Source organism: Palaemon carinicauda, chromosome 10 (genome assembly GCF_036898095.1).
Source record: "Palaemon carinicauda isolate YSFRI2023 chromosome 10, ASM3689809v2, whole genome shotgun sequence".
NCBI classification, from domain to species: Eukaryota; Metazoa; Arthropoda; class Malacostraca; order Decapoda; family Palaemonidae; genus Palaemon; species Palaemon carinicauda.
This window is the reverse complement of record NC_090734.1, coordinates 122,850,408-122,859,394: the sequence shown is the minus strand read 5'-3', so window position 1 is coordinate 122,859,394 and position 8,987 is coordinate 122,850,408. Positions and strand designations below refer to the sequence as shown.

General features: G+C 35.2%; 1 long non-coding RNA gene across 2 annotated transcripts in view; it reads left to right on the top strand.

Annotated features, from left to right (window-relative positions):
* Positions 1-517: 517 nt before the first annotated feature.
* Positions 518-8,987, top strand: part of LOC137648463 (uncharacterized) — a 735,573-nt gene continuing 727,103 nt past the window's right edge. For both annotated transcript variants that reach the window (XR_011045626.1, XR_011045627.1), the window contains exon 1: positions 518-758. This is a non-coding gene — a long non-coding RNA (uncharacterized lncRNA). The remainder of the gene's footprint in view (positions 759-8,987) is intronic.

Sequence of the window (8,987 nt, the reverse complement as noted above, 5' to 3'; positions counted from 1 at the left end):
GCTAGTTATATGCCAGAAACATCCAAAATGGTTATGAACAAATTTAATAGTAATGAATTTGGAAGCACGATACCTTATTTCCCATGTATGACAGCTCCAAAGCGATCGCGTATTCCGATCCGATTCCCTCGTAATAACTCAAATGAAAAACTGCAATTAAAACATTAATCTCTCTCATTCTTGAAAGTCATGGAAACTCTTTAAGCCGATACCACACCGGTGTGGGATGGTTAAACACAGAAGTCACAGTTATATATGGGTCAGACATGATTCTCTTCTCGCTGAGTTGCCTTCTATTGAAAAGTCAAATTAGAGTCTATATTTTTGGTTTACGAAAGTTATAACAAAAAGTTAACAGGCCAATCTAAGATTTTTATCCTAATTTTAAAAACATTTTGATAAGATTTAGTTGTGGATACTTCACGGAATATGTTTTTTTAACGTAGGTTTTAATTTAGGAGGGAGTCTCATGAAAACGTCGTTGTTACCTCTTGGCAGATGCCGTGAAGATGAAAGTGTCGCGCGATTTGATTGTGTGTAATATGCTCGTATTTTGAACTTTGGAATACATTTCAACCGAACTAAACCAGAATTGAAAACAAATAGACTGGTGGGAGAAAAGAAAACACGAATTTGGACGAAGGAAGCTACTGATATAAGAATGAAAACTACTCCAGCGACCCTGTCACTGGGAACATGGCGTCGGAAACCACTGTTATTGCGGAAACATCTAATACACTTTTTAGATGTTATCGTTGGTAAGTGTAATTTAGTTTGGTGTTTTCTGTTGACTTGAGTTCGTATCGAGACTATGAGATAAGTTTGGTAATAAAAAATAACTTTGTCAATAACGTAGTTGGGCTACGAGTGCAGTCACATCGATTGACATGTTCGGAGGCTATGTTGGCATTCCATAGATATGCTTGTTAGTAACTGTTAGGTTAATTGGAGTTCCCTATCATCACTACATTTGCTCATGTTAGTCTGAGCTCACATTTGATAAGCGTCTTACTTGAATAAAGTTAAAATCATGACATTCAAAACACGGAATTGAAGTAAGGGAGTTTACTGGTACAATGCCTAGGCCTAGGTTTATCAGTATCGCCAAGAATATTTGTTCACTAGTTTTTATAACGAAAACGAATTGATTTTATTAGAAATAAAGAGAAACTACTATAAAATGGGAAAACATTAATCAAATTTAATCCACGCCTTTATTGTGAGAAGCCGAGCAATTCTGGTGAACAATGAATACTAGTCATTATTATTTGTAGCATGAACGTAGTAATGGAGGAACACTTATTTCGCATATAAACCTATCCACACCTGGCCTGTGCAGCATTTGTGTAGGAGACGGCTTTACTGGCATAAGTACAAGCCTGTCTGAAATTTCTCCATCAACCGACCGACGTATTGGAATAATACCCCACAGGATTATATATATATATATATATATATATATATATATATATATATATATATATATATATATATATATATATATATATATATATATATATATATATATATATATATATATAATGTTATACACACACACACACACACCATGACCATCGATGTGGGGAGGAAGTGAAGTAGTCGGGAGTTGGGGGAGGAGGAAAAGACCCTGTCCAATTGCCGTTAGAGGGAAGAGGGAAAATTTAAACGTTTAAAAAAGGAGAAACGACTTGGTAAGATCAGATTGCGATCTTCATTGTCGTCCGAAAATGCAGGGTTCCGATGACAATGAAAATATACAAGGTCTATGTTCAGGCTGTATTTTTTCGGTGACACAGCTCGTGATTGGTTGGTGTAACATTTGGCTCTCCTAGTGTCGGGCGTGACGGCCTCGTGGTTTATCTGCACACACACACACACACACACACACACACACACACACACACACACATATATATATATATATATATATATATATATATATATATATATATATATATATATATATATATATATATATATATGTGTGTGTGTGTGTGTGTGTGTGTGTGTGTATGTGTGTGTGTGCGCGCGCGCGCGTTGGGTGAGTGCTTATGAGAACCAAGGACTAAAGAATACCAGGTCTACGGTCTACCGAACCGTTGGAATGGTAACCAAAAATACAACTTTCCCTGGTAACTTTCGTCGTGATCTCATGCTATACCTCAAGCCTTGGCCATACCTAAATTCTACTAAGGCAAGTTAGGTACCTCTGTACATATTTAGACTGGTAAACCGATATCCGTTTCGTTCCAGCCTCGTGCTTCTGTCAACCGTAACAGTTTTACTGAAAAACAAATTGAAAACTTAACGTTCATTTTTACTTTGAAGAATTCACGTCTGGTTACCAGACAAGGTTTACGTAAAAGTAAATTGTAAAAGAAAAACTGCCATGTTTCAAAAGAGGAAAGTGTGGTTACGTATCTTTACTTCTTTGATATCACGGTAGATGACCGCTTTCAAAAAGTCGGGTCAGAGTAATCTTACTGGTTTTCACGTGTGTTGTTTCATTCGTCACAGAGCGCCTTATGCTTTCATATATTACGCAAGCAATTTTCACATTACTACTATTAGCCACAATACATAGTTGGAATTATTATTATTATTATTATTATTATTATTAGATAAGCTTTAAACCTAGTCATTATTATTACTATTATTATTATTAGCTAAGCAAAAAACCTAGTTGGAATTATTATTATTATTATTATTATTATTATTATTATTATTATTATTATTATTATTAGCTCAGCTCCAAACCTAGTTTGAATTATTTTTATTAGCTAGGCTACAAACCTAGGTGGAAAGGCAGGATGAATAGACTAGGAAAAAAAATGGGTATACCAGGGACGAAAATTAGAGCTCATTTCAGAAATAAAAATAGTCTTCAGTATTGGAGTTGAATTAGCTGTTATTTTTTTTTTTAAAGTTTTGATTTGATTACGTGGAATGCTTTGAAATCCTGCTGGCGATGGGTAGAATCACTTCATCGTGAGTCATTTTTCCTTTAGGTATTTATTCCTAAGATAGCGTGAATTTTTGGCTCAATATTTGAATGTATGAAGGTCGTGTGTCAGTGACATTACACACACACACACACACACACACACACACACACACACACACACATATATATATATATATATATATATATATATATATATATATATATATATATATATATATATATATATATATATATATATATATGTGTGTGTGTGTGTGTGTGTGTGTGTGTGTGTGTGTGTGCGTATGTATGTATATATATACATATATATACGTATTAATGTTGGTAGTTAATACGTGTTAGGAGTATTTAGCTCAACCAGGAATCGAATTCAGGACATTCAATACGAGGCAACTGACTTACCACTCAATTCACCAGACCTACCATTGTAAATGTATCACTCTTACAACTATGCGTGTTTGAATCTCTGTAAACATTCTGCCATTGTGTATGATTGCTAATAGTTCGGGAAGATTCTGTAATTACAGCTGGTTCATTTACCAAAATTGAGTCTAACTGGTTTTAAACTTGAGCATGTGGCCACTGCCTTAGATGCTGCTGCTTTTTATCTTAGCTTACCTTAAAACTTTTCCAGTTTGATTAAACGTGAAGCGCGTAATTTCGTAGAACCGCAATTACCTTTAAATTACCTCAAACTAAGGAAAATATCTTGAAAGTTTTAACCCTGGCAAGCATACCTTTCTCATGCACCGTCGCGCCAATTTTTACAATTGCAAAATATTGTACAGTGTTAGTCAACTATCGATAATCCAACGTAAGACGAAGTGTATTTTATGGTTAAGGATTTATATCTGAAAATATATCGAAGGCGATGTTTTACTGACTTTTCAGGTTTTTCATTCATGGCTAGATATACATCAGAAACACCCAGAACAGCTAACATGGTAACGGCCGAATGAAACCTTACTTCTCTACCCGCTTATGTTAGCTGTAAATTAATCGCTTTATTAATCGTATGTTGGGATCCGATTCACTCGTAGTAAGTGAAAAAAAAAATCTGCAAGCAAAATATTAAGCTCTATCAATCTTGATACAATCATAGAGACTCTTGATTGAAGCCGATACCGCACTGGTGTAGCATCATGACGTGATTATCTTCGCGCGAGTTGCCATCTATTGAAAAGTCAAATAAGAGTCCATATTTTTGGTGTACGAAACTTTTAACCAAAAAATGAAATGCAGTCATGAACTTTTTATCGTAATTTTATAAACATGTTGATGAAACATCCACGTGCATGTGTCACAAAATATTATTTTTAGCGTAGGTTTTAATTATGGTTAGAATCTCATTATTACCTTGTTGTTGCTTCTCTTGGCCGATACCGTGACGAGGAAAGTGCCGCGCGATTTGATTTTGTGTAATAAGCTCGTATTTTGAACTTCGGATTACATTTTAACCCAACTAATCCAGAATTGAAAACATATAGACTGGTGGGAGAAAAGAATAGACGAAATTGGACGAAGGAAGCTACTGATATCGTAAGAATAAAAGCTGTTGTTCTGTTCCCCGACACCAGGAACATGGCGTCGGAATCCACTGTTATTGCAGACGTTTCAAGAAACTTTTTAGATGTTAAGGTTGGTAAGTGCAATATAGTTTGGTATTTTCTATTGATTGGAGTTGGTAATGAGACTACGAGGTAAATTTTTGTAACAAAAAATTGCGTTGCTAATTGTTGTTGGTCTACGAGAGTTGACATTGTCGAAGGCTATATTGACGTTAGACAGATATGTTTGTTAGTAACCGTTAGGTTCATTGGAGTTCCCTATCATCTCTGAAATGGCACATGTTAGTCTCAGCTCACATTTGATAACTGTCTTAGTTTGACCATGACATTCAAAACACAGAATTAAGGTAAGGGTTTCCTAAATCTTTATAAGTAGGATGCCTAGGCCTAGCTTTATCAGTTTCGCCAAGAATATTTGTTAACTAGTTTTTATAATGCAAACGAATTGATTTTATTATTATTAAAAAGAAAATTTCACGTTAGGCCACAGGCTTCTAGAATAATTCACAAACATGCATCCATTGAAAGCCCAGCTGCTTGGCAACTCCCATTGACCTGTAGAAGATAGTTCTACTCATTGGATTAGTATGATCGTAGTAATGGATGTTCAGTTATCTCTCATATAAACATATACATTTTCTGGCTCACTTTAACTGATAACAAGGGCCTTGGCCCCTTGCTGTCATAGACTCCCTGAAATTTCTCCAAGAACAGATCGACATATTGTAATAACACAGGAAATTATATAAACATGGCTGTTGGTATGAAGGGGCGTGGGAGTAGGAAAGGAACCTTTCGAGTTGCCGTTTGAAGGAAGAAGTGGGACGATTTAGACCAGATTGCGATCCTTATCGTCATTCAAGGATGCAAGGTTCGATGGTTATGTAAAATATAAGAGATATGCGTGGTTCATTTCATAGTTTAACCAACTTTTGATTACCAGTCCACATTTGTTTTCAGTGGCACAGCTTTTGATTGATTGGTTTGACAGTTGGCCCATCCGGTATCAGGCGCGGTCTCGTGCATACATAGGCCTCTCTCTCTCTCTCTCTCTCTCTCTCTCTCTCTCTCTCTCTCTCTCTCTCTCTCTCTCTCTCTCTCTCTCTCCTCTCTATATATATATATATATATATATATATACATATATATATATATATATATATATATATATATATATATATATATATGTATATATATATATATATATATATATATATATATATATATTATACACGAGTATATATATATATATATATATATATATTATACACGAGTATATATATATATATATATATATATATATATATATATATATATATATATATATATTATACACGAGATATATATATATATATATATATATATATATATATATATTATACACGAGTATATATATATATATATATATATATATATATATATATATATATATATATTATACACGAGTATATATATATATAATATATATATATATATATATATATATATATATATATATATATGTATATATATAGTGTGTGTGTGTATGTATGCACGGATGTATATATACATAAAATCATCAGAAGCCCTTCCTAGTCCACTGCAGGACAAATGCCTCAGACATGACCTTCCACACGTGTCTGTTTATGGTTTTTCTATGTCGGTCTATAGTGACTATACCCGGAAATTTTCTTAGCTCGTCAATCCATCGTCTTCTTTCTTCGCCTGCTTCTTTTGCAATTTTTAGGGATCCAGTCTCTTATCCATGTTGCTCCTTTGTCTCTTTGTGTTATTCCCATCTCGTCCTTATTTCCATAGCTCTATGGGTGTAACTCTATAGCTTATGTTGGTGTTTATCAAGGCTAGTACTTATGTATATATGTATATATATGTATATATACATATAATATATCTATATACAGTATATGCATATATATGAATATATATACTAAGAGAGAGAGAGAGAGAGAGAGAGAGAGAGAGAGAGAGAGAGAGAGAGAGAGAGAGAGAGAGAGAGAGAGAGAGAGAGAGAGAGAGAACTTACCTAGTAACTATTCCCTTCTGGCTTTTAGAATATTTATCTGAGGCAGTTACTAGTCCGACGCACTGCCCATGAGTCTTTGAAAGGTACACACACACACACACACACACACATATATATATATATATATATATATATATATATATATATATTATATATATATATATATATATATATATATATGTGTGTGTGTGTGTGTGTGTTTACTTATATCTCATGACATAGGAAGAGGGAACCATAAAACAAGATTCATTACCGTCACGTTCATGTGCATGCATCGAGACATGGATAAAACATTTTTGGAGATAACGTCCACATTAGCCTACTCATTGTCTTCAGCAGGTTTATTAACGACTAGGTTCATCCCTCTTAGTTTATTTCGCCAACATTAAGCCCACGTTTAGCTTAGAGGTCATGACTTTCTTACTTATGTTAGGCCGTGTCCGTAAGGGATGTTTACAAGAGAAAAATTTTAACACAACTTTACTCAACCTTTAATAGTTTATATATGAAACAAACACACACACACACACCATATATATATATATATATATATATATATATATTATTATTACTTACTAAGCTACAACCCTAGTTGGAAAAGCAGTATGCTATAAGCCCAGGGGCTCCAACAGGGAAAATAGCTCAGTGCGGAAAGGAAAAAAGGAAAATAAAATATTCTAAGAAGAGTAACAACAATATCTCCTATATAAACTATAAAAACTATAACAAAACAAGAGGAAGAGAAATAAGATAGGAGAGTGTGCTCGAGTGTACCCTCAAGCAAGAGAACTCTAACCCAAGACAGTGAAAGGCCATGGTACAGAGGCTATGGCACTACCCAAGACTAGAGAACAGTGGTTTGATTTTGGAGTGTCCTTCTCCTAGAAGAGCTGCTTACCATAGCTAAAGAGTCTCTTCTACCCTTACCAAGAGGAAAGTGGCACTGAACAATTACAGTAGCAGGAGATAGTTCCAGAGAAAAACAAACCACAATCATCAACAGCTACCTACCTGATCCATAACACATTGCTTATGTTAGAGTAGTATTATATGGCGAAATATGCCAAAGGCGTTCCACCTAACCTGGAAATCAAATGGACCGGTTTTTCTTTTTTTTTTTTTTATGAGTCGAGAGTCATAATCTCTAACCCTTTTTCTTACACATACATGTGCGTTTCATTTACCACATGCTTATTCCTCTAAGAGTGGTCGAGCCATGATAGATCCTTTCAACTCTCAGTAATACAAATATGTACAACGTAGTTGCTAACTCGCGCTTTTTCTTGGACCCCTCAGTGTGGTCTACTGTTAGGCTCAGTTCGGTATGATTGACCTACCTTATCTGGAACACGACGTAGGATGCAGGCTGGTGGAGGCACAGCGTTTGCAAATACGAACCATTAGTTTTCACCGTTGCATCATCCTTGGACCTCGAATGGTTTATTCTTTGCAAAGAAACGGGCAACACCATATTACGAAACCGTGAACGCTTTACTTTTTGTAAAGTGTCTTTTTATAATGGCCAGCCACTCAAATGTAAGTTGCTTCACTGTTTCTTCACTTTTTGACCACCATCAGATAGGTGTTTAGTACTATGATATTTACGAGGCATTATAGAGTGCCTTTCTACGTTGCTTTTCTTGAATTCTGCAACAGAGGCACGTTGAATTTCTCACAAACACATCTTTAAAATTGACCACAAACTAATTTTCTTCCTTTTCAATGAGGATGGCGAGCCTGTCACTTCATTGATATGAAATGAGAGTCCGGTACGTTCTATAACAAGGCTGAAATTAGACTGGGTATATTTTGAAGTTTAAACGAAGCGCTTTGTATGCAACGGCAGGGCAATTTAATTTCTGCCATCAAATCAAACACGATGCGCACAGACACCAACTAGTCAGTTGAGTGGTCAGTTACAATTGGTATAGTACAAAATACACCTAGACCAGCCTTGGGACAAACTGTCAACTGGTGTTCCTCTTTTCTTCTTCAACCCCTTTTCTGCTTCCCCCTCCGACCAAATTCTCTCTCTCTCTCTCTCTCTCTCTCTCTCTCTCTCTCTCTCTCTCTCTCTCTCTCTCTCTCTCTCTCTCTCTCTCTCTCTCTCTCTCTTTATGACTGTGATAAATATAAGTTATTTCATTGTTTTCTGGTGAACTATCGTACATCACTATTCAGTTACATGAATGGTACTATGGAGCCCACGAGCCACTGGCTGAATAGCTACTGTATGACTATTCCATAAAACTTCCCTTGGGTGATAGTTTATTTGTACAGAAAGGTGAAAAATGGACCGAAAATTTAAACTTCATATTATTTGCTTACATAAGAAAGTAATTCATAAAATTTAGACCTTGGAATTTTGCCGGGAAGGGATGAACAGGAAAAGGTTTTAGTGGAGCGAAGTCGCGGTTGCTGTATTTTTGTG